The sequence below is a fragment of the Pan paniscus genome, chromosome 4 (assembly GCF_029289425.2).
Source record: "Pan paniscus chromosome 4, NHGRI_mPanPan1-v2.0_pri, whole genome shotgun sequence".
NCBI lineage: Eukaryota > Metazoa > Chordata > Mammalia > Primates > Hominidae > Pan > Pan paniscus.
Genome location: NC_073253.2, coordinates 172,831,385 through 172,858,191, shown reverse-complemented (window position 1 = coordinate 172,858,191; position 26,807 = coordinate 172,831,385). Strand labels below are relative to the sequence as shown.

The following is a 26,807-nucleotide window of genomic DNA, read 5'->3' as shown; positions in this document are numbered from 1 at the left end:
ATCGCGGATTGGCGGTTGGATCGCGGATTGGGGGTTGGATCGCGGATTGGGGGTTGGATCACGGATTGGGGGTTGGATCGCGGATTGGGGGTTGGATCGCGGATTGGCGGTTGGATCGCGGATTGGCGGTTGGATCGCGGATTGGGGGTTGGATCGCGGATTGGGGGTTGGATCGCGGATTGGCGGTTGGATCGCGGATTGGCGGTTGGATAGGGGATTGGGGGTTGGATCGCGGATTGGCGGTTGGATAGGGGATTGGGGGTTGGATCGCGGATTGGGGGTTGGATGGCGGATTGGGGGTTGGATCGCGGATTGGCGGTTGGATCGCGGATTGGCGGTTGGATCGCGGATTGGGGGTTGGATCGCGGATTGGGGGTTGGATCGCGGATTGGGGGTTGGATCACGGATTGGGGGTTGGATCGCGGATTGGCGGTTGGATCGCGGATTGGCGGTTGGATCGCGGATTGGGGGTTGGATCGCGGATTGGGGGTTGGATCGCGGATTGGGGGTTGGATCGCGGATTGGGGGTTGGATCACGGATTGGCGGTTGGATCGCGGATTGGCGGTTGGATCGCGGATTGGGGGTTGGATCGCGGATTGGGGGTTGGATCGCGGATTGGCGGTTGGATCGCGGATTGGCGGTTGGATCGCGGATTGGGGGTTGGATAGGGGATTGGGGGTTGGATAGGGGATTTGGAGTTGGATTGGGGATTTGGGGCTGGGTTTGGGGCGGGGGGCGGTGAAAAGGTGACACGGAGCTGCCGCGGCTCAGGAGCCAGTGGTTGGGGGTCTGAGAAGAACTCACCACCTTGAAGAAGTTCTTCGGCTTTGGCAGCCGCAGGGGCCGGCGGTCCGGGGCTCCCTAGGCCACGTCTACAGGGGTTCGGGGTACCGAATCGGAAGATCCACAGGGCGCTGTCAAGGGCGAAGCCGCGGAAGTGGATCGCTGCCTGGCGTGCAGGAGCAGAGACCTGGAAGCCGGGGACACGCAGCACAGGCAGTGGGGTGGGGGCTCAGCCCAGGGTGGGAGGGGGTCCCCAGGCCCGGCTTCCCCGCAGCCCCTGGGATGGGGCCTCGGAGGGCACCCTCAGAGGGGTGGTGCCAAATGGAGCCTCAGCTGCTCTGCATCCCTCATAATTCCCCAGCTGGAGCGCTTGGTGGAGAGTGTGAGTGATTTAACTCACAAAGCTAAGCATACACAGTGTTATTTTTAACCTACACGTTTAAAACATGGTGTTATATACATTATAGGAGGTGCCTAATGAGAGAACTGATTCCGTGAGTCGGCCGGGCGCGGTGGCTCAGGCCTGTAATCCCAGCACTTTGGGAGGCCAAGGCGGGCGGATCACGAGGTCAGGAGATCGAGACCATCCTGGCTAACACGGTGAAACCCCGTCTCTACTAAAAAAAATACAAAAAATTAGCCGGGCGTGGTGGCGGGCGCCTGTAGTCCCAGCTACTCGGGAGGCTGAGGCAGGAGAATGGCGTGAACCCGGGAGGCGGAGTTTGCAGTGAGCCGAGATCGCGCCATTGCACTCCAGCCTGGGCGACAGAGTGAGACTCCGTCTCCAAAAAAGAAAAAAAAACAAAACAAAAAACAAAACAAAAAAAAACCGTGAGTCATTTTCAGTAGCGAAAAGCTCTCACCTAAAACTGTCCGTTTTACATCCGTATCCACCTGTGTAGATCGGTTCTTTACTGAAGGTTCTTAGAAGGAAACTTGGAAGTGGGAGGTGGGTTCTGTGTTCCTGAATGGGAAGACACGTTTTTCTCACAATGTGAGCTCTTTCTGTGATTATCAATTTTACATAAGCCGAATGAAAAAATCAAGGTTTTAACATTTTTGCGTGACACCTACTGTCTTTTACTATTGTAATGACATTTGTAAAAATTTTAGGGCTGGGCGCGGTGGCTCACGCCTGTAATCCCAGCACTTTGGGAGGCCGAAGTGGGCGGATCACGAGGTCAGGAGATTGAGACCATCCTGGCGAACACGGTGAAACCCTGTCTGTACTAAAAATACAAAAAAATAATAATAATAATAATAATAATAGCCGGGCGTGTTGATGGGCGCCCATAGTCCCAGCTACTCCGGAGGCTGAGGCAGGAGAATGGCGTGAACCCGGGAGGGGGAGCTTGCAGTGAGCCGCGATCCAAACGTGCTGGGATTACAGCTGTGAGCCACCACGCCCGGGCTGAAAAGTGCATCTTCGTTTTACAGGGAATTCTTTCAAATCAAATAATCAAAAACTCTAAAAGCGGGCAAAGTACTTCTTTGCAGATCTACAAGTTTCTTTCTTTTTTTTTTTTAAATAACGGAAAACTTTTGAAGTTTATTCAATGATTAAAAGAACTTAAAAATAAAGAACTTATTTGTGTAGAGGAAGGCTTTTTCTTGGCACAGTTATTAAAATTCTCTGGAATAGATTTCAATTTTTTTCTTTTCTTTTTTTTCCCATTTTTCTCCAGTGATTTTTATTATTATTATTATTATACTTTAAGTTTTAGGGTACATGTGCACATTGTGCAGGTTAGTTACATATGTATACATGTGCCATGCTGGTGTGCTGCACCCACTAACTGGTCATCTAGCATTAGGTATATCTCCCAATGCTACCCCTCCCCTCTCCCCCCGCCCCACAACAGTCCCCAGAGTGTGATATTCCCCTTCCTGTGTCCATGTGATCTCATTGTTCAATTCCCACCTATGAGTGAGAATATGCGGTGTTTGGTTTTTTGTTCTTGCGATAGTTTACTGAGAATGATGATTTCCAATTTCATCCATGTCCCTACAAAGGACGTGAACTCATCATTTTTTATGGCTGCACAGTATTCCATGGTGTATATGTGCCACATTTTCTTAATCCAGTCTATCATTGTTGGACATTTGGGTTGGTTCCAAGTCTTTGCTATTGTGAATAATGCCGCAATAAACATACGTGTGCATGTGTCTTTATAGCAGCATGATTTATAGTCCTTTGGGTATATACCCAGTAATGGGATGGCTGGGTCAAATGGTATTTCTAGTTGTAGATCCCTGAGGAATCGCCACACTGACTTCCACAATGGTTGAACTAGTTTACAGTCCCACCAACAGTGTAAAAGTGTTCCTATTTCTCCACCTCCTCTCCAGCACCTGTTGTTTCCTGACTTTTTAATGATCCCCATTCTAACTGGTGTGAGATGGTATCTCATTGTGGTTTTGATTTGCATTTCTCTGATGGCCAGTGATGATGAGCATTTTTTCATGTGTCTGTTGGCTGCATAAATGTCTTCTTTTGAGAAGTGTCTGTTCATGTCCTTCGCCCACTTTTTGATGGGGTTGTTTGTTTTTCCTTGTAAATTTGTTTGAGTTCATTGTAGATTCTGGATATTAGCCCTTTGTCAGATGAGTAGGTTGCGAAAATTTTCTCCCATGTTGTAGGTTGCCTATTCACTCTGATGGTAGTTTCTTTTGCTGTGCAGAAGCTCTTTAGTTTAATTAGATCCCATTTGTCAATTTTGTCCTTTGTTGCCATTGCTTTTTGTGTTTTAGACATGAAGTCCTTGCCCATGCCTATGTCCTGAATGGTAATGCCTAGGTTTTCTTCTAGGGTTTTTATGGTTTTAGGTCTAATGTTTAAGTCTTTAATCCATCTTGAATTGATTTTTGTATAAGGTGTAAGGAAGGGATCCAGTTTCAGCTTTCTACATATGGCTAGCCAGTTTTCCCAGCACCATTTATTAAATAGGGAATCCTTTCCCCATTGCTTGTTTTTGTCAGGTTTGTCAAAGATCAGATAGTTGTAGATATGCGGCGTTATTTCTGAGGGCTCTGTTCTGTTCCATTGATCTATATCTCTGTTTTGGTACCAGTACCATGCTGTTTTGGTTACTGTAGCCTTGTAGTATAGTTTGAAGTCAGGTAGTGTGATGCCTCCAGCTTTGTTCTTTTGGCTTAGGATTGCCTTGGCAATGCGGGCTCTTTTTTGGTTCCATATGAACTTTAAAGTAGTTTTTTCCAATTCTGTGAAGAAAGTCATTGGTAGCTTGATGGGGATGGCATTGAATCTGTAAATTACCTTGGGCGGTATGGCCATTTTCATGATATTGATTCTTCCTACCCATGAGCATGGAATGTTCTTCCATTTGTTTGTGTCCTCTTTTATTTTCTTGAGCAGTGGTTTGTAGTTCTCCTCGAAGAGGTCCTTCACATCCCTTGTAAGTTGTATTCCTAGGTATTTTATTCTCTTTGAAGCAATTGTGAATGGGAGTTCACTCATGATTTGGCTCTCTGTTTGTCTGTTATTGGTGTATAAGAATGCTTGTGATTTTTGTACGTTGATTTCGTATCCTGAGACTTTGCTGAAGTTGCTTATCAGCTTAAGGAGATTTTGGGCTGAGACAATGGGGTTTTCTAGATATACAATCATGTCGTCTGCAAACAGGGACAATTTGACTTTCTCTTTTCCTAATTGAATACCCTTTATTTCCTTCTCCTGCCTAATTGCCCTGGCCAGAACTTCCAACACTATGTTGAATAGGAGTGGTGAGAGAGGGCATCCCTGTCTTGGGCCAGTTTTCAAAGGGAATGCTTCCAGTTTTTGCCCATTCAGTATGATATTGGCTGTGGGTTTGTCATAGATAGCTCTTATTATTTTGAAATACGTCCCATCAATACCTAATTTATTGAGAGTTTTTAGCATGAAGGGTTGTTGAATTTTGTCAAAGGCTTTTTCTGCACCTATTGAGATAGTCATGTGGTTTTTGTCTTTGGCTCTGTTTATATGCTGGATTACATTTATTGATTTGCGTATATTGAACCAGCCTTGCATCCCAGGGATGAAGCCCACTTGATCATGGTGGATAAGCTTTTTGATGTGCTGCTGGATTCGTTTTGCCAGTATTTTATTGAGGATTTTTGCATCAATGTTCATCAAGGATATTGGTCTAAAATTCTCTTTTTTGGTTGTGTCTCTGCCCGGCTTTGGTATCAGAATGATGCTGGCCTCATAAAATGAGTTAGGGAGGATTCCCTCTTTTTCTATTGATTGGAATAGTTTCAGAAGGAATGGTACCAGTTCCTCCTTGTACCTCTGATAGAATTCGGCTGTGAATCCATCTGGTCCCGGACTCTTTTTTGTTGGTAAACTATTGATTATTGTCACAATTTCAGATCCTGTTATTGGTCTATTCAGAGATTCAACTTCTTCCTGGTTTAGTCTTGGGAGAGTGTATGTGTCAAGGAATTTATCCATTTCTTCTAGATTTTCTAGTTTATTTGCGTAGAGGTGTTTGTAGTATTCTCTGATGGTAGTTTGTATTTCTGTGGGATCGGTGGTGATATCTCCTTTATCATTTTTTATTGCGTCTATTTGATTCTTCTCTCTTTTTTTCTTTATTAGTCTTGCTAGCGGTCTATCACAGTTTTGTTGATCCTTTCAAAAAACCAGGTCCTGGATTCATTAATTTTTTGAAGGGTTTTTTGTGTCTCTATCTCCTTCAGTTCTGCTCTGAGTTTAGTTATTTCTTGCCTTCTGCTAGCTTTTGAATGTGTTTGCTCTTGCTTTTCTAGTTCTTTTAATTGTGATGTGAGGGTGTCGATTTTGGATCTTTCCTGCTTTCTCTTGTGGGCATTTAGTGCTATAAGTTTCCCTCTACACACTGCTTTGAATGCGTCCCAGAGATTCTGGTATGTTGTGTCTTTGTTCTCGTTGGTTTGAAAGAAGATCTTTATTTCTGCCTTCATTTCGTTATGTACCCAGTAGTCATTCAGGAGCAGGTTGTTCAGTTTCCATGTAGTTGAGCGGTTTTGAGTGAGATTCCTAATCCCAAGTTCTAGTTTGATTGCACTGTGGTCTGAGAGATAGTTTGTTATAATTTCTGTTCTTTTACATTTGCTGAGGAGAGCTTTACTTCCAAGTATGTGGTCAATTTTGGAATAGGTGTGGTGTGGTGCTGAAAAAAATGTATATTCTGTTGATTTGGGGTGGAGAGTTCTGTAGATGTCTATTAGGTCTGCTTGGTGCAGAGCTGAGTTCAATTCCTGGGTATCCTTGTTGACTTTCCGTCTCGTTGATCTGTCTAATGTTGACAGTGGGGTGTTAAAGTCCCCCATTATTAATGTGTGGGAGTCTAAGTCTCTTTGTAGGTCACTCAGGACTTGCTTTATGAATCTGGGTGCTCCTGTATTGGGTGCATATATATTTAGGATAGTTAGCTCTTCTTGTTGAATTGATCCCTTTACCATTATGTAATGGCCTTCTTTGTCTCTTTTGATCTTTGTTGGTTTAAAGTCTGTTTTATCAGAGACTAGGATTGCAACCCCTGCCTTTTTTTGTTTTCCATTTGCTTGGTAGATCTTCCTCCATCCTTTTATTTTGAGCCTATGTGTGTCTCTGCACGTGAGATGGGTTTCCTGAATATAGCACACTGATGGGTCTTGACTCTTTATCCAATTTGCCAGTCTGTGTCTTTTAACTGGAGCATTTCGTCCATTTACATTTAAAGGTAATATTGTTATGTGTGAATTTGATCCTGTCATTATGATGTTAGCTGGTGATTTTGCTCGCTAGTTGATGCAGTTTCTTCCTAGTCTCAATGGTCTTTACATTTTGGCATGACTTTGCAGGGGCTGGTACCGGTTGTTCCTTTCCATGTTTAGCACTTCCTTCAGGAGCTCTTTTAGGGCAGGCCTGGTGGTGACAAAATCTCTCAGCATTTGCTTGTCTGTAAAGGATTTTATTTCTCCTTCACTTATGAAGCTTAGTTTGGCTGGATATGAAATTCTGGGTTGAAAATTCTTTTCTTTAAGAATGTTGAATATTGGCCCCCACTGTCATCTGGCTTGTAGGGTTTCTGCCGAGAGATCCGCTGTTAGTGTGATGGGCTTCCCTTTGTGGGTAACCCGACCTTTCTCTCTGGCTGCCCTTAACATTTTTTCCTTCATTTCAACTTTGGTGAATCTGACAATTATGTGTCTTGGAGTCGCTCTTCTCGAGGAGTATCTTTGTGGCATTCTCTGTATTTCCTGAATCTGAACGTTGGCCTGCCTTGCTAGATTGGGGAAGTTCTCCTGGATAATATCCTGCAGAGTGTTCTCCAACTTGGTTTCATTCTCCCCGTCACTTTCAGGTACACCAATCAGACGTAGATTTGGTCTTTTCACATAGTCCCATATTTCTTGGAGGCTTTGCTCATTTCTTTTTATTCGTTTTTCTCTAAACTTCCCTTCTTGCTTCATTTCATTCATTTCATCTTCCATTGCTGATACCCTTTCTTGCAGTTGATCAAATCGGCTCCTGAGGCTTCTGCATTCTTCACGTAGTTCTCGAGCCTTGGTTTTCAGCTCCATCAGCTCCTTTAAGCACTTCTCTGTATTGGTTATTCTAGTTATACATTCTTCTAAATTTTTTCAAAGTTTTCAACTTCTTTGCCTTTGGTCTGAATGTCCTCCCGTAGCTCAGAGTAATTTGATCGTCTGAAGCCTTCTTCTCTCAGCTCGTCAAAGTCATTCTCCATCCAGCTTTGTTCCGTTGCTGGTGAGGAGCTGCGTTCCTTTGGAGGAGGAGAGGCGCTCTGCGTTTTAGAGTTTCCAGTTTTTCTGTTCTGTTTTTTCCCCATCTTTGTGGTTTTATCTACTTTTGGTCTTTGATGATGGTGATGTACAGATGGGTTTTTCGTGTGGATGTCCTTTCTGTTTGTTAGTTTTCCTTCTAACAGACAGGACCCTCAGCTGCAGGTCTGTTGGAGTACCCGGCTGTGTGAGGTGTCAGTGTGCCCCTGCTGGGGGGGTGCCTCCCAGTTAGGCTGCTCGGGGGTCAGGGGTCAGGGACCCACTTGAGGAGGCAGTCTGCCCGTTCTCAGATCTCCAGCTGCGTGCTGGGAGAACCACTGCTCTCTTCAAAGCTGTCAGACAGGGACCTTTAAGTCTGCAGAGGTTACTGCTGTCTTTTTGTTTGTCTGTGCCCTGCCCCCAGAGGTGGAGCCTACAGAGGCAGGCAGGCCTCCTTGAGCTGTGGTGGGCTCCGCCCAGTTCGAGCTTGCCTGCTGCTTTGTTTACCTCAGCAAACCTGGGCAATGGCGGGCGCCCCTCCCCCAGCCTCGCTGCCGCCTTGCAGTTTGATCTGAGACTGCTGTGCTAGCAACCAGCGAGACTCCGTGGGCGCAGGACCCTCCGAGCCAGGTGCCGGATATAATCCCGTGGGGCACCGTTTTTTAAGCCGGTCCGAGAAGCGCAGTATTCGGGTGGGAGTGACCCGATTATCCAGGTGCGTCCGTCACCCCTTTCTTTGACTCGGAAAGGGAACTCCCTGACCCCTTGCGCTTCCCGTGTGAGGCAATGCCTCGCCCTGCTTCGGCTCGTGCACGGTGCGCGCACCCACTGACCTGCGCCCACTGTCTGGCGCTCCCTAGTGAGATGAACCCGGTACCTCAGATGGAAATGCAGAAATCCCCCGTCTTCTGCGTCGCTCACGCTGGGAGCTGTAGACCGGAGCTGTTCCTATTCGGCCATCTTGGCTCTTCCCGCTACAAGTTTCTTCTGTACATAGGAAAACAAGCCTTTGCGTTTCTGGTATAAGAATTTAAATTAAAAGAGGAATGAAGCTGTTTTCTATCCACAATATGTATGAGGATGTTTTTTATACTGCTGCTTGAAGTTTAAGTTGCTGATTCCTTTTTAAATAGATAATTTGGTGGTAAGTCCTATATTTTAAAAATGTGTATGCCCGTTACCCTTCAATTCCATTATACTAAAATACCCTTGGGAAATAGAGATACATGCACTTTGTTTTTCACAGCACTTATTTTAAAAAGAACCCATAGAATGGATCTTATACGTAAATTTCAGTTGCATCCATAGGAAGTCACAATAGATATAGAAGTACGTTGATGTGTGAAGATGTATTTTGTGATAGCCAGCGAGGAAAAAAGAATCAGTTTGATTATACATTTACCAAACATCAAGAATTTAATATGGTAGCTTTTATTTCAGTATTAAAATAGCAATTTTATTTATTACTTTTTTATATACAGAATTCCACACCAAATTTTGGAACTTAAAAAGAAGATTCTTAAAACTTACAATCCAGGTAAGACTTCTGATAGTGAATTTCTCATTTCTCGTGGTGGTCCTACTCTTGGTTTGAAAAAATTAAGATGTAAGATTAAGGTAGTTTTGAAGGAAAAGAAAAGTTTAAAAAGATGTGTAAATTGCATGTATATGTACATATACACATACATGTACATTAGTTTCTTAATTTAACTTCTTTAGTTTGGAATTAAGAGTTATTTAAGAAGGTAGTTGTAGCTAATTTATAATCTCAAACAGTATTATCTGAAAAAAAATCATTTACTTAATTATGATCCCGAAAATCCTATATAATATTTATGTTTTCTCTATAGTCACATTGTAACAAATTGGACTTGTTATACATATGGCTCTTCTAGTTCATTTTTATAATAAGTTGTTTACTTTTATAATAAATTGTTTCTATTTAGTAAATACATAATTACAGTTGACCCATGAATAATGTGGGGGTTAGGGGCTCTGATTCCAGTGCAGCTGAAAATCTAAGTATAACTTTTGATTTTCCCAATTTAGCTACTAATAGCCCACTATTGACTGGAAGCCTTCCTGATAACATAAACGGTCGATTAACACCTATTTTATTTGTGCTGCATTATTATATACTGTGTTCTTACAATAAAGTAAGCTAGACAAGTGAAGCTGTTAGAAAGAAAATCTGCAGGAAAAATATATTGACTTTTCATAAAGCGTAAATGGATCCTCACAAAGGTCTGCATCTTTATCATCTTCAGGTTGTTTAGGCTGAGAAGGAAGAGAGGTTGGTCTTGCTGTCTCTGGGTTGCAGAGGCAGAAGAAAATCTGCATATAAATGAACTCCTGCAATTCAAACCCTTGCTGTTCAAGGGTGAACTGTATTACCTGTTAATTTGTGTCACTAAGAAAGTATCTTTAGAACCGGGAACTCAACAATCCCTTTCTCGTAGAATAAATAAATGGCAGTAAGAACTGTAAAAGTGAACCAGTGTGCACCCATACGAATAGGAGATTATTTTTTGAAGATACCTACTGAGTGCAGAAGACAGAAAAGCAATTCCTTTGTGAGAAGCACAAGTTATGTTACATATTCTTACATAAGCAAAATGGTTTTATCTGTCATAGTTTACACACACACGTGCACATAGACACATGTGCGTTCAGGTGCACACACACACACACGCACACAAAGTTAAAAGTCCTGCTGATTCTTAATGACCAAATCCACTGCTTGCAAGGAGTAGTGGATAACACAGCCTACAGCTTGGATGCAATTCTTTTGGCTTTTTGACTTGTTCTGTGATGAACTGCCTTGAATGGGTCAACCATGTTTTAGTCTTATGAGAAATGAAAAGATTAGGGGCAAGTAAAAGGAACTCTATGATCAGTAGTTATACTATTATACTATATTCAATGGTTATGCTTTTTTCCAGTTATACAAGTTACTTGAATGATGCACAATTAATTTATTATCATTATTATAAGAGATGGGCTCTCTCTATGTTGCCCAGGCTAGAATATGGTGTCTATTCAGTGGTACAGTCATAGCTCACTGTAGCCTGGAACTTCTGAGCTCAAGTAGTCGTCCCACCTCATCCTCCTGAGTAGCTGGAATTGTAGCCATGTGTAGTTACATCTAGCTGGATACACAATCATTTATTTATTTATTCATTCATTCATTTTTATTATTATTATTTTTTGAGACAGGTCTCCCTCTGTTGCCAGTACTGGAGTGCAGTGGTGGGATCTATCTTGGCTCCCTGCAACTTCTGCATTCTGGCCTTAAATGATTCTTTCACCTCAGCCTCCCAAGTAGCTGGGACTACAGGCATGCACCACCACGCTTGGCTAATTTTCCTTTTAAGGTTTTTTTTTTCCTCACTATATTGCCCAGGCTGGTCTGGAAGTCTGGAACTTCTGGGCTCAAGTGATCCTCCTGCTTCGGCCTCCCAAAATGCTAGGATTTTACGGATGTGAGCCACCACACCTGGCCTGCACAATTATTATAAAAAGGAATGAAGCCCAGTTGAGTTGCAGAAAATTGACCACCTTTTCATTTTTTTTTCTTGAAACATTCATATTGTAGAACATATTGTCAATCATCAAGATTCCCTATTTTTTATTCTGGTAAAACTAGGATTGCTGCTTATTTCCCATTATTTTCTAACAATTGCTTCACTTATTTCTTTTATGGCTTTAATCAGTTGAATATAGAAATACAAGAACCTCCAAGTCAAATATCAAGGAAAGAAAAGAAAAACAGATTAGGGAAAGCTATTCTGTGAAATAACCATCTGATTATATAGTCACGTACATCATGTCAACTTAATAAAAACCTTATATAATGCATTTGTGACAAGGGTTCCCAAGACCACCCCCAGGTTTGGTGATTCACTAGAAGGACTCACAGGATTCAGCAAATAATCATATTCAGATCTTTAATTGATTACAGTGAAAGGGTACAAGCAAAATGAGAGGGAAAAGGTGCATGTGGTGGTCAAGTCTGGAGGCAACCAGGCACAAGCTTCCAGAAGTTCTCTCCTGTGGAGTTCCCAGGATCTGCTTAATTCTCCCAGCCTCACATTTTGACAACCCATGTGCAGTGATGTCTACCAGTCCCAGAATCTCATTAGAGACTCGGTACCCAAGTGTTTTTTATGGAGGTTACTCTCCCTCACATGTACCCACATTCCGACTCTCAGAAGGAAAGCAGCTGCTCAGAAGTAACCGCATTGTTTCTATCAACACTTTAGACACAGTGACCAGTCTTAGGGCATGGTGGGAACCCTCCCAATTCCAATTTCCTAAACAACAGCCAAGGGCCAGGCTTGCATGCGGGTCTTTCTAAGGACGGCAGTCTCTCGCCTGCTATATGAAATCTTTCCTGCACAACAGTTTTAGCCCCAACTTAACTTTTGGTGCTGTTTTAAAATTTCATTTTAACAGCAAATAATATTATAAGATAAGGTAACCTGGTACTAGTTTCTGTTGCATGATCCATCCTGTGTTGCAATGCTGGCTACCTTTTTGACTTCTGGTGACTCACAGGTATTTGAATGGAAGTTACCATAGCAATATTAAGCAATTATAATCTGTCCTTCTTATCTCTTTAACCTTTCAGTGAAAGTGTTAAATTGAATAAGCATAATAATTTCTGAGTTAAAATTAGAATAAAAATGGTCTTTTATTTTGATTATGTGAATCTACTTTTCATGTCGTGCTAAATCCCTGTTTAGAGTTAGGAAATAAGATATTCAATCATTTTATCAATATTTTCTTGCCTAAGCTTGCAATTGAATTTATTTGTTTTATGCATTTTCTATACTGCGATTTGAGAAATCATGCCCACATGCTGTTACTTTGGTCTTTAATGATCTCCAATTTTTAGGGTTACCACTGTGTCCTGCTTAAATATATCATAACAGATTCAGTGAATATCTTTTATTTTTTATTTTTGTTCTGGAAATCCTGGGATGCATAGACAGTGAATATGTTTTTTAAATCAATAACTCTATTTCTTATAGCAGTTTTAGGTTCACAGCAGAATCGGAGGAAGGTACAGAGATTTCTCCTCTGTTCCATGCCTCCCACACATGCACGGCCTCCCCCATGATTAGTATTTTCCACCAGAGTGGTACATTTGTTACAACTGATGATCCTACATTGACACATTATAATCACTCAAAGTTCATAGTTGACATCAGGCTCCATTCTTAATACTGTACATTCTGTGAATTTGGACAAATGTATAATGACATGTATCTATTTATTATAGATAGAACAGTTTCACTGCCCTAAAAATGCTCTATTCTATGCCTGTTCATCTCTCCCTTTCTCCCCAGCAGCTGCTGGAAACCACTGATGTTTTATCTGTCTTCATAGTTTTACTTTTTTCAGGAGAGTCATATAGTTGAAATAATACAGTGGATATCTTTTTGAATAGTTAAAAAAGTAAAGTTCCATGGTAATTGAATGTAGTCATTTAAGATGTTCTTTGTCCTTTTGTTTTTCTTTAGCTTCTTTGTCATTGTAAGGTCTGATGACATATGCTTTACATACTTAGGAAACATGATTTGTATAGGCCTTTGCCACATAATGGAAAGGGTTGAGGAAAATGACACCATGCAATACCACACAGCACAAACTGGAGCATCTTGCTCCAGTGAGGTGGGTCCAGATAGACTCCCTAGCAATGGAAGGGGAGAAGCTCAAGAGGTTGTACTTTAAAAAACTGGAATCACAAAGTCTTTCATACTTACCTTGGGTTGGAAATAAGACCAGGCAGTGAATGTTATAGGTAAATACATACGTTCCTCACTGATCCTCTTCCTTTGAGGGATGAGTTTGAAAACAGTCTGTGTTATGATGACATGACTCACCTGCAACTAGATTCTGTGTCGTGAGGGACGGCAGTTTTGCTTTATGTGAGGTGAAAAAGAATTTTTTTCTCCTACTAGGGAAAGGGGCAAGCATTGGAACATTCTGGCAGCAAGAGGGCATTGATAGTTTTCTTTCTGTATATTTTTCACATCATATAGTACTGCCTGGCAGCCTGGCACACCTCGCCGGTGTTTCTTAAGCTTCTCTCTGAATGTGAGGCGTGGTTCCGAGTGGATAAGCTCTTAAAGGAGTGATCTTTCCAGTGGTTCTTTCCGTGGGAGGTAAAATGGCAGGTGAATTTGGGCCTTGTTATACGTGGGGCAGAGTATATAGCTACAACTAAGGAAACCACCCAGCACCTTCCCCAGAAGAGTAGTATCCAGAGTAACACGTTGAGCTCTCTTGAGCTCTTCTCCACTGGCAGCTGGAAAGCTTTTGCAAGGATCCCTGTTGCTGGTCTGATTCCTACGTTCTGCTGGCTTCTGGTGATAGGGTGTTTTATTCTAAACCGAAAAGTTTTAACTGAAGAGCTAGAGAGGCTGTGTTGTGTTACAACAAAATAAGTGCAGTAGTTCCCCGTTAACTATGGGGGATAACATTCTAAGACACCCCCAGTGAATGCCTGAGACCACAAATAGTACTGAATCACCCACTGGTTTTTCCGACACATACATAACCATGATAATATTTAATGTATAAATTAGGCACAGTAAGAAACGAACAATAAAATAACAAATTATACTGTAATAAAAGTTACTTGAATGTGGTCTCTTGAAATATATTGTACGGTTCTCACCCTTTTTTTTTTTTTGGGACGGAGTCTCGCTCTGTCGCCCAGGCTGGAGTGCAATGCTGTGATCTCGGCTCGCTGCTAGCTCTGCCTCCTGGGTTCACACCATTCTGCTGCCTCAGCCTCCGGAGTAGCTGGGACTACAGGCGCCCGCCACAAAGCCCGGCTAATTTTTTTTTTTCGGATTTCTTTAGTAGAGATGGGGTTTCACCGTGTTAGCCAGGATGGTCTTGATCTCCTGACCTCGTGATCCGCCCGCCTCGGCCTCCCAAAGTGCTGGGATTACAGGTGTGAGCCACTGCACCCGGCTGGTTCTCACCCTTTTTCTTGTGATGATGTGAAGTGATACAATGCCCGTGTAATGAGATGAACTGAGGTGAATGACGTGATCCTAGATCGTCAGGCCTTGATGTTGGCGGCGGGCTACAGGAGGAGACCGTGTTGATGACTCACGGGTGGACAGCATGTGCGGTGTGGGTGCGCTGCAGGACGATTCACATCCTGGGCTGGATAGAGGGTGCTGACGGTTTCACTGTGCTTCTCGGAATGGCACACTAAAACTTATGACCTCTTTATTTCTGGAGTTTTCCGTGTATATTTTTGGAATACAGTTGACTATTAGTAACTGTAACCACAGAAATCAAAACTGCAGATGTAAAATCTCTGGATCTTAACTCATTTGTTGGGTACAATTCTTAAAATCCTTAGGATTTCCAAAGTGATGTTTTTTTGTATGCTAATGATCCATGGCTGGAAACCCCTAGGTAGCTTCAGGATGGGAACTGGTCACCATCCTGAAGACGTGATTGATTAGAGTGTTGAGATCTTCTGTCTCATTCAGGAGACTCTGGAGAGGAGAGAAGAGCTGAAGGTTGTCAGTCACCAAAGGCCAGTGATTAATCAGTGATGCCAATATAATGAAGCTTTCATCAAGACCCAAAGTGACTGGGCTTGGAGAGCTTCCAGATGGCTGAATGCATGGAGGCTCCTACAGGGTGGTGTGTCCTGGGAGGGCATGGAATCTCCGTGCCACCTCCCCCATACTTTGCACTATGCATCTCTTCATCTGTATCTTTTGTAATGTCATTCATAGAAAACTGGTAAATGTGTTTCCCTGAGTACTTTGAGCCACTCTAGCAATTCAATTTAACCCAAAGAGGGAGTCCTGGGAACCCCAATTTGAAGACAGTTGGCCAGAAGTTCTGGAGTTTCAGACCTACGACTGATGTAGGGAGGCAGTTTCATGGGACTGAGCCCTTTACCTGTGCAATCTGATGCTATCTGCAGATAGAGTGTGAGAATTGACTTAGAGGATGCCCAGTTTGTGTCATCTGCAGAAATGATTGCTTACTTGTTGGTGGAGAAAAACCCTCCACACGTTTCGTCACAGGAGACTTCTTTGTTGATGATTGTTGCTGTGACGTGACAGCAGAGAAAAACAGGTCAAAGGTGTCTTTTCCACACATCCAGTGGACAAGGGGTACTACTGTATACTCTGTTTGAACTGCCCGTCATGTTTTGGTCCTGAAATCATGCTCTTTGACACTGTTCATTCATCACACCTGTTCTGCTAACAATACCATTTTTAGTCAATCTCACAGGGTTTGGCTAGGATAACTTGTATACTGCGGTTCACTTGTAGATATCAAATTTTATAAATGTATTCTTCTTTGCATTTAATAAATACAAAGTAAGGGAAGTAAGAGTTCTTACTGCATTAATTATCTACTAATAGGTATAATTAATATTAATTCTAATAAGGTCCCGGTTATGCTCCCAAAGGAATGCTTTATAACAAAGCATCAGTCCTATGCTTTAAAAAAAGAAAAGAAAAGAAAAGAAAAAAACATGGTCTGAAGTCTGCACACAAGTGTGCATAACTTTTTTGTGAAGGTAGAGTCTTGCTGTTTCCCAAGCTGGCCTCAAACTTCTGGGTTCCTCAAGTGATCCTCCTGCCTCAGCCTCCCAAGTAGTTGGGAATACAGGCATGTATCACTGTGCCTTCTTATGCTTTTAATATTCTATACAATTATTATTGATTTATAATGCAGTATACCTTTTTCTTGAATAGATTCTGGGAGTTCTGATGAATATACAGTCAGGTAGGATTTTACAGATTTAAAAAATTATGTTAACTAAGGAAATCTAGATGGAAGAGATTCATATCTGTTGAGTGTTGTATTCTGGGCTAAACCCCTATTGTGTGCTATGCATTTATCATCCCATAAAGCCATCGCAACATCTGTGTTCTTATAACCTACTGTTTATTACATAGGCAACTGTGGTTTAGAGGTTGATTAATTGGCTCATGACCCCGTAGTTAACAAAGTAGCTGACCCACAGTTAAACCATCAGCCTGTCTGGCTTCCAGATCCCTTATCTTGCTCCTCAGCATAGATTGATAGAAATCTGTGCAGCACTTGGATCAAGGTATACGTCTGAATCAGATTAATTTAGACAGTCAAATCTAGTTGTATGTTAACTCTCATTTAAGGTTATTGTTAGAAATGTGGTTAGTCCAGAGTTTCTCCTAATAAATTTGACAGTTTCAGTGGTAGCCAATATCTTATTTTACCATCAAAGGCTTTAGGGCAAAGTAAAGGTTTGGCCATAGGATTATAATTTTACAAAAGCAAGATTAGACAAGTCTCAGAATTATTTGACTTCCCAGTTTGGTTTTCCCTTTAGGCTAGTACTTCTGCTTACTTCAATAATACTTTTTTTTAGACTTTTTCCTTTTTCCATGACATTTCTATAATCCTGTCTTGATGTTGTAAAACTTTCTTCTCTGCTTTTCTTGGTCTTTCTTTTGTTATATTATTTTTTCAAAATCTGCTGACTATGTATTCCCAGTTTTCTTATAGACAGAATCAACAGCACATAGAATTACAGAATTTTAAGGAATCATAGGACAAGTTAAAATAACCTCTAGTACTTTAACCTGTGTTAAACATTCGGTCAAGTGTTTCTCTAGATAGAGAACGTGAGACTCAAAGAGATCAGGATAGTTTTTTTATATATAGGAAGTGGCAGAAAGGAGATTTCAGCTCATTTTAAAGCTCAGTACTTGTCTTTCTTTTTTTTTTTTTTTATCCTATTGGCATGTTTTTCTGTTTGTCTTTTGTTTTGTTTTGTTTTTTTGAGACAGTCTCTCTCTGCTGCCCAGGCTGGAGTGCAGTGGCACAGTCTTGGCTCAATGCAACCTCTGCCGCCCGAGTTCAAGCGACTCTCCTGCCTCAGCCTCCTGAGTAGCTGGGATTACATGCACTTGCCACTACACCCGGGTAGTATTTGTATTTTAAGTAGAGGTGGGGTTTCAGCATCTTGGCCACGCTGGCCTTGAACTTCAGACCTCGATCCACTCGTCTCCACCACCCAAAGTGCTGAGATCACAGGCAAGAGCCACGACGCCCGGTTTGGCATGTGTTTTAATAATACAAAGTAGGGCGGGGCACAGTGGCTCACAACTGTAGGTCCTCATTTGCATGAGCTAAGTTTTTCATAGCAATCAAAAGCAAAGCAAGCCCAGGTGTTCGCCATTCTCCTTAATGGCATCAAGCCCAGGGTTTGAGAGCCATTTTCATTGGCCCCAGACGACCTGTTCATACCTGTCTTCATCGGGCCCAGCTCGGGGCTTCGAAGCTGGCTTCATCCAGGCCTGCAAAGGTGTTCACAGTGGGCCTCATCTAAGCCAGCCAAGGTGTTCTCTTACCATCCACACGATAGCCAGCCCAGATGTCCATAGCCATCCTCATCGAGGCCAGCCAGTTTGTTCACACTCGTGCTTATTGGGGCCAGCCACCTTCATAGAGCTCATCTCAGGTATTTACAGGCATCCTCACTGGGGCCAGCCCATGTGTCCACAGCTGTCCTCAGTGGGCATAGCCCGCGTGTTCATAGTTTTCCTCACTGGACTTAATCCAGGTGTTCCGAGCAATTCACATGGTCCCAGGCCAGGTGTTGACAGGTGTCCTCAATGGGGACGGCCCAGATGTTCACCGTTGTCTTAATTAGGCCAAGTGCAGATGCCCATAGCTGCCTCACAGGGCTCAGCCAAAAGGAACAAGGCTGTTCTCCTGAGCCCACATCAGGTATTTATAGCTTTCCACATTGGGGTCAGCCCAGGTGTTGGTAGCCATGCATTCTGGGCCAATCCGTTATTCCAAGCTGTTTCCTTGGGCCCAGCCCAGGTGTCCACAGCCATCCTCATTGGTCCAGCACAGGTGTTCAGAGCTATCCTCCTTGGCCCCAGGCCAGATGTTGACACTCGATCTGACTGGGCCCAGACCGGGTATGCAAAGCTGTCTTAACTAGGAGCAGCCCATGCTTTCACAGCGGTCTTCACTGGTGTCAGCCAGGTTTCTCAGAACTGTCACTTGGCCGAACCTTGGTGTACATTGCCATCCCCATGGAGCACAGCTCAGGTATCCATAGCCGTCCTCACTGGGGCCAGCTGAGGTGTTCCCAGCCATCGTCATTTGTCTCAGTGCAGGGGTTCACAGCTGTCCTCATTGGCTGAGCCTAGTTGTTCCTTGCAATCATTACTTGAGCAAGACCAGGTGTTCATGGCTGTTCTAACTGGGGGCGAGCCCAGAAGTTAATAGTGCTCCTCATCTGGGCCAGCCCAGGCATTCACAGCCATCCTCATCATGATCAGTTTCAGTGTTCAAAGCTGTCCTCCTGAGGCCAGCCTGGTTGTTCACTGCTGCTTTTACTGGGCCCAGCCCAGGTTTTCCCAGCTTCCCTCACTGGGGCTAGCGCAGGTGTTCACAGATTTCCTCACTGGGCCCAGGCCATGGGTTCATAGCCATCTTCATCAGGCAAAGCCAAGGTGTTCACAGCCATTTTTTCCGGGTCCAGCCGAAGTCGCCCTCACTTGGGCCCAGCCCAGGTGTTAATAGTCGTCATCAGTGGGATTAGCCCAGTTGTTCACAGCATCTTTCTAGGGCTGAGTTTAGGTGTCAAGAGCCATTCATCTTGGGCCCAGCCAGCTGTTCATAGGCATCCTCATGGGGACAGGCCCAAGTGCTCACAGTGGCTCTCACTGAAACCAGGGCAGGTGTTTTTGGCTGTCTTCATTGGGCCCAGCCTAGACATTCATAGCTGTGCTCAAGGCGACCAGCCACGATGTTAACAGCTGTCTTCAGGGCAATCGTCCCCGGTGCCACAGCTGTCCTTATTGGCTTAGCCCAAGTGTTCTCAGCTGCTCTCGTTGGACCCAGGCCAGGTGTTCACAGCTGTCCTCACTGGCCCAGCCCAGGTTTCCATAGCCACCCTCACTGGGCCCAGCTCAGGGCTTCACAGCTGTTTACTCTGGGCCAAGTCCAAACACTCCAAGCTGTCCTTAGAGGGCCCAGCCAAGGCGTTCACAGCCGTCCTCATTGGTAGCTAGCCCAGCTGTTAGTCCTTGTCCTCAGTGGGCCAGACCAGTGTTCACAGACATCCTTATTGGGCCAGCCCAGGAGTTCCATGCTGACCTCGCTGGGCCCTGCCTAGCCCTTCATAGCTGTCCTCACTGGGCCCAGGCCAGGTGTTTGCAGCCATCCCCATCAAGGTCAGCCCAGGGGTTCACAGCCTTCCTTGTTTGTATGAACTCAGTTTATTATAGCAACAGTTTTTGATGGCTGTCAATATCAAGGCAAGCCCAGGAGTTCACGCTACCCCTCAGTAACATCAAGCCCAGGATTAAGAGCCATTTTCACTGGCCCCAGGCCACCTGTTCATAGCTGTCTTCATTGTATCCAGCCCAGGGCTTCCCAGCTGTCTTCATCCAGGCCTGCGCCGGTGTTCACAGTGGTCCTCATCTAAGCCAGCCAAGAAGATCCCTGTCATCCTCGTGACAGCCAGCCCAGATGTCCCTAGCCGTCCTCATCAAGGCCAGCCAGTTTGCTTACACGTGTGCTAATTGGAGCCAGCCACCCTCATAGAGGCCATCCCAGGTACTGACAGCCATCCACGCTGGGCCCAGCCCAGGTGTCCACACCTGTCCCCATTGAGCCTAGCCCTGGTGTTCATGGCTTTTGTCACAGGACTTCTCCCAGTTGTTTCCAGCAGTTTCCATGGTCCCAGGCCATGGTTTCACAGACATCCTCAATGGGGACAGCCCATCTGTTCACCGTTGTCTTAATTAGGCCCAGTGCAGATGTTCACACGTGTCTTCCTTTGGCTCAGCCAAAATGAACAGAACTCCTGAGCGCATACCAGCGGTTTCTAGCTGTCCACATTGGGGCCAGCCCAGGTGTTCGTAGCCCTACGTTCTGGGCCCATCCCAGTTATTCCAAGCTGTCCTCTTGGGCCTAGCCCAGGTGTCCACAGCCATCCTCCTTGGTCCCGGCACAGGTGTCCACAGCCATCCTCCTTGGCCCCAGGCCACATGTTCACATGCCATCTCACTGGGCCCAGAGCAGCTATGGAAATTTTTGCTCTTGAAGTTGAGGTCTGTTTTAATTGAGGTTTCTGAGGTTGTATAGCAGTGTGCAGATGCAGGTGACTTGTGCCCCAGCACTGGGCTGCCTGGCTGTGCCCTGGGCTTGTGTGACCTTCAGTCTGTGCTGGGCTGGAATCTGCTCTAGAGGTTTCCAGATTTCTTTTTACCCTCCACCCCAACAGACCCTCAGGCCTTTTTGTGCTCACTTCCCAAGCTCCCCTTGGACTCTGCTCCGGAGTCCATGTCGGCCCCGCCTGGGACCTTGACTGCCACGTCACCCACATTGCTCCTCTCAGCCTGTGATGACGATATATCCAGACCCCTTTCTGCCCCAGAGCTGCAGTGGGTCTCAGAGGAGCCCAGCTTTACCCCACAGTCTACCCTGGGAAGGTGGAGACACATCTGATACTGTCACTGCAGGGGGTGCCCCATATGGCAGCTGCTCCGCCAGGGCTGCCCTGACCCATCCCCAGCTGTAAGTCCCATGTCACTGGTGTGCACAGGCACTCACCTCTTTAACTTTGTCACGTCCACATTCTTAAGTGTTTGGTGGCACCAGGACCCGGCAGGGCTGAGGGAAGGACCCCTCGAAGCTCAGTTAGTTCTCTATGTCCAGCAAGGATGAGTGTGAGGCCCTGAGCATCGAGCATCGGGAAAACCACGTCAGGTGTTCCTCCCAAGCAGGTGCCCATTGCAGTGCCTGCCCCTGCCGGAGGGCACTGCCTGAGCTAAATCCCCCGTCTCACCTTCCCAGACCTTCACCTGGTTTCAGGGCTCCTCAGCCACCCGCATATCGCTGAAATGTCAAAGAGCTTGTGAGGAAGCTTCTGGGGCACCTGCCTTCTAGAGGAGGCTGAGGGCAGCTGCGGATGGTTATTTATGGGGATGTTTTTGGCCTGGGCCACAAGCAGGTGGGTAAGTGGCACAGGGATGGCAGCTTAAGGTGCCCCGGCTTCTCTGCATGGCTGTCACTGAGCAGAGGAGTCCGGGCCTGCCAGCAGGTTCCATCCTAGCTTATTCTCTGTGTGTCCTCAGTTGGGGTACCTACCCTGTCTCTGCCTCAGTTTCCTCCTCTGTGAGACAGTGATCCTAACAGGCCCTACCTCTGACAGTGGTTTTGATGAAGTACGCGATGTGGGTGAAGCACCTGGAGCTGGCCCACTCACAAAGAACGCACCACGGACTCTCAAGGTTAATGTTGAAAAGGGGCTGGGGTGGGGCAAAAGCGGGCAGGCCATTTCAGCTCCAGGTGCCTGGGCTGACAGATTGGATTAAATTAGCATGTGCGTTGCTGAGTGCACAGGGGACAGTTGCCCAGGCCAGAGGCATCAGGGTCAAAGCTGGTGATGCCTTGGCCTTATCACCCCAGGCGAGGGCCAGTGCATGATGTAGTTGGCCAGGGGAGGGCTCTGGAGCCCTGCAGCCGAGGGGGCCTGGTGACCCTCACAAGGTCATTCACAGGCCACTAGGATGGCCTGCCCTTTTCCGGCCAGGTCTCACTCTAGGAAAAAAAAAATTGATTGTAACCTCGTTGGCAGTTTCCTTTGCATAGAAGTGGGAATTCGCTGCTAGCGAGGCTGGTGATGAACTCCGCCAAAGCTGGGAAATCTCGTTTGAGCAGGAGCGCCCATTATCTTGGCCAAGCTGCTGCAGCTGGGCTGAGCGGGTGTGGAAGTGTGGGTGGTAGTCGTGTAAGTTCTCCAGCCAAGCCCAAGTTCCTCTGCAGACCTGTGCATGACGGCATATCCAGATGATTCCAACCTCCTGCTGTGGATTCAGTCCCGCTTCATAAGACTTCTCTGCAGTCCCCAGACATCAACAAGGACCAATAAGCTATCTTTTCTGTGTCTTACCTGGATTCTTGTCCCTGTGAAGCATTAGCAAATTGAAATGTTTGTTTTCTACCAGCATTTGGGGGTATTAGTTTTTTTTATTTAAAAATAATCACAGTAAAGACATCAGGAATAACACACTTGTAGGACATTCACGAGGTACAGAAGAATGCACACCGAAATCTGGACTTGTCTTTTCCTCTTCTGTAGCCTGCCAGCTTCTGCCTCTGGAAGTAACAACTGTTAAGTTTCTGCACATCTTTCCAGATTTATTAATTGAACAATCATATAGCACTGACACCGTGACAAAGCTTTGTCAAAGGACTTTGGCTACCAGTGTAAAAGACTCATTTCTTTTCATTTACTGTGAACACTTAGGTGGCACCAGGAAGGAAAGCCTTATGCTCATTCCTTTTTATTCTTCCTAACATATTCTGTTTTTAAAAATGTCTTTTCCAGGGGCTGGGCACAGTGGCTCACGCCTGTAATACCAACACTTTGGGAGGCCGAGGCGGGTGGATCACTTGGTCAAGAGATCGACACCATCCTGGATAACACGGTGAAACCCTGTCTCTACTAAAAATACAAAAAATTAGCTGGGCACGGTGGCGGGCGCCTGTAGTCCCAGCTACTCGGTAGGCTGAGGCAGGAGAATGGCATGAACCTGGGAGGCAGAGGTTGCAGTGAGCCAAGATCGTGCCACTGCACTCCAGCCTGGGCGACAGAGCGAGACTCCATCTCAAAAAAAAAAAAAAAAAAAAAAGTCTTTCCCAATTTGGCATTAAGAGATATAAATCTGTGGTCTAGTATTTTTTAATTGAGTTTTCTCACTCTCTCTCATATATGTGTATATATATATGTGCACACCTGCCCTATTTTCTATTCAGTTGTTGACAATTAAAATTCTCCATTTACACAGGTAATATGTGTTCCTTCCCAAATTCTGTTAACCACCCCTTCAATTAGATAATTCCTGAAAAAAATTGCAACATCTATGTTAATGCAGTTTTGTTTGTTTTTTTTTATTTTTTATTTTTTGTTTATTATACTATAAGTTTTAGGGTACATGTGCACAACGTGCAGGTTTGTTACATATGTATACATGTGCCATGTTGGTGTGCTGCACCCATTAACTTGTCATTTAACATTAGGTATATCTCCTAATGCTATCCCTCCCCCCACCCCCCACCCCACAACAGGCCCCGGTGTGTGATGCTCCCCTTCCTGTGTGCATGTGTTCTCATTGTTCAATTACCACCTATGAGTGAGAACATGTGGTATTTGGTTTTTTGTCCTTGCTATAGTTTGCTGAGAATGATGGTTTCCAGCTTCATCCATGTCCCTACAAAGGACATGAACTCATCATTTTTTATGGCTGCACAGTGTTCCATGGTGTATATGTGCCACATTTTCTTAATCCAGTCTATCATTGTTGGACATTTGGGTTGGTTCCAAGTCTTTGCTATTGTGAATAGTGCCACAATAAACATATGTGTGGATGTCTTTATAGCAGCATGATTTATAATCCTCTGGGTATATACCCAGTAATGGGATGGCTGGGTCAAATGGTATTTCTAGTTCTAGATCCCTGAGGAATCGCCACTCTCTCTTCCACAATGGTTGAACTAGTTTACAGTCCCACCAACAGTGTAAAAGTGTTCCTATTTCTCCACATCCTCTCCAGCACCTGTCGTTTCCTGACTTTTTAAAGATCCCCATTCTAACTGGTGTGAGATGGTATGTCATTGTGGTTTTGATTTGCATTTCTCTGATGGCCAGTGATGATGAGCATTTTTTCATGTGTCTGTTGGCTGCATAAATGTCTTCTTTTGAGAAGTGTCTCTTCGTATCCTTTGCCCACTTCTTAATGGGGTTGTTTTTTTCTTGTAAATTTGTTTGAGTTCTTTGTAGATTCTGGATATTAGCCCTTTATCAGATGAGTAGATTGCAAAAATTTTTCTCCCATTCTGTAGGTTGCCTGTTCACTCTGATGGTAGTTTCTTTTCTGTGCAGAAGCTCTTTAGTTTAATTAGATCCCATTTGTTAATTTTGGCTTTCATTGTCATTGCTTTTGGTGTTTTAAACATGAAGTCCTTGCCCATGCCTATGTCCTGAATGGTAATGCCTAGGTTTTCTTCTAGGGTTTTTATGGTTTAAGTCTAACATTTAAGTCTTTAATCCATCTTGAATTAATTTTTGTACAAGGTGTAAGGAAGGGATCTAGTTTCAGCTTTCTACATATGGCTAGCCAGTTTTCCCAGCACCATTTATTATATAGGGAATCCTTTCCCCATTTCTTGTTTTTGTCAGGTTTGTCAAAGATCAGATAGTTGTAGATATGTGGCATTATTTCTGAGGGCTCTGTTCTGTTCCATTAGTCTATATCTCTGTTTTGGAACCAGTACCATGCTGTTTTGGTTACTGTAGCCTTGTAGTATAGTTTGAAGTCAGGTAGCATGATGCCTCCAGCTTTGTTCTTTTGGCTTAGGATTGACTTGGCAATGCGGGCTCTTTTTTGGTTCCATATGAACTTTAAAGTAGTTTTTTCCAATTCAGTGAAGAAAGTCATTGGTAGCTTGATGGGGATGGCATTGAATCTATAAATTACCTTGGGCAGTATGGCCATTTTCACAATATTGATTCTTTCTACCCATGAGCATGGAATGTTCTTCCATTTGTTTGTATCCTCTTTTATTTCATTGAGCAGTGGTTTGTAGCTCTCCTTGAAGAGATCCTTCACATCCCTTGGAAGTTGGATTCCTAGGTATTTTATTCCCTTTGAAGCAATTGTGAATGGGAGTTCACTCATGATTTGGCTCTCTGTTTGTCTGTTATTGGTGTATAAGAATGCTTGTGATTTTTGTACATTGATTTCGTATCCTGAGACTTTGCTGAAGTTGCTTATCAGCTTAAGGAGATTTTGGGCTGAGACGATGGGGTTTTCTAGATATACAATCATGTCATTTGCAAACAGGGACAATTTGACTTCCTCTTTTCCTAATTGAATACCCTTTATTTCCTTCTCCTGCCTGATTGCCCTGGCCAGAACTTCCAACACTATGTCGAAGAGGAGTGGTGAGAGAGGGCATCCCTATCTTGTGCCAGTTTTCAAAGGGAATGCTTCCAGTTTTTGCCCATTCAGTATGATATTGGCTGTGGGTTTGTCATACATAGCTCTTATTATTTTGAGATACGTCCCATCAATAACTAATTTATTGAGAGTTTTTAGCATGAAGGGCTGTTGAATTTTGTCAAAGGCCTTTTCTGCATCTATTGAGATAATCATGTGGTTTTTGTCTTTGGTTCTGTTTATATGCCGGATTACGTTTATTGATTTGCGTATGTTGAACCAGCCTTGCATCCCAGGGATGAAGCCCACTTGATCATGATAAGCAATTTGATATGCTGCTGGATTCGGTTTGCCAGTATTTTATCGAGGATTTTTGCATCAATGTTCATCAGGGATATGGGTATAAAATTCTCTTTTTTTGTTGTGTCTCTGCCAGGCTTTGGTATCAGGATGATGCTGGCCTCATAAAATGAGTTAGGGAGGATTCTCTCTATTTCTATTGATTGGAATAATTTCAGAAGGAATGGTACCAGCTCCTCCTTGTACCTCTGGTAGAATTGGGCTGTGAATCCATCTGGTCCTGGACTTTTTTTGGTTGGTAAGCTATTAATTATTGCCTCAATTTCAGAGCCTGTTATTGGTCTATTCAGAGATTCAACTTCCTCTTGGTTTAGTCTTGGGAAGGTGTATGTGTCGAGGAATTTATCCATTTCTTCTAGTTTTTCTAGTTTATTTGTGTAGAGGTGTTTATAGTATTCTCTGACGGTCATTTGTATTTCTGTGGGATCGGTGGTGATCTCCCCTTTATCATTTTTTATTGCCTCTATTTGATTCTTCTCTCTTTTCTTGTTAGTCTTGCTAGCAGTCTATCAATTTTGTTTTTGTTGATCTTTTCAAAAAACCAGCTCCTGGATTCATTGATTTTTTGAAGGGCTGTTTGTGTCTCTGTTTCCTTCAGTTCTGCTCTGATCTTAGTTATTTCTTGCTTCTGCTAGCTTTTGAATATGTTTGCTCTTGCTTCTGTAGTTCTTTTAATTGTGATGTTAGGGTGTTAATTTTAGATCTTTCCTGCTTTCTCTTGTGGGCATTTAGTGCTATAAGTTTCCCTCTAACACACTGCTTTAAATGTGTCCCAGAGATTCTGGTATGTTGTGTCTTTGTTCTCGTTGGTTTGAAAGAAGATCTTTATTTCTGCCTTCATTTCGTTATGTACCCAGTAGTCATTCAGGAGCAGGTTGTTCAGTTTCCATGTAGTTGAGTGGTTT

At 44.1% G+C, this 26,807-nt stretch overlaps 1 protein-coding gene across 2 annotated transcripts in view; it reads left to right on the top strand.

The window, feature by feature from the left end:
- Nucleotides 1-26,807, top strand: part of LOC117980444 (protein FAM153A) — a 76,659-nt gene that overhangs the window by 3,892 nt on the left and 45,960 nt on the right. The window contains exons 1-2 of one of the 2 annotated variants that reach the window (XM_063604323.1): nucleotides 700-1,005; nucleotides 9,016-9,071. The exons of the other annotated variant lie outside the window; for it this stretch is intronic. The gene's annotated coding sequence lies outside the window, so the exon portion shown is untranslated. Of the gene's footprint in view, nucleotides 1-699; nucleotides 1,006-9,015; nucleotides 9,072-26,807 lie in introns of those variants that run through there. 2 annotated transcript variants of the gene reach the window in all.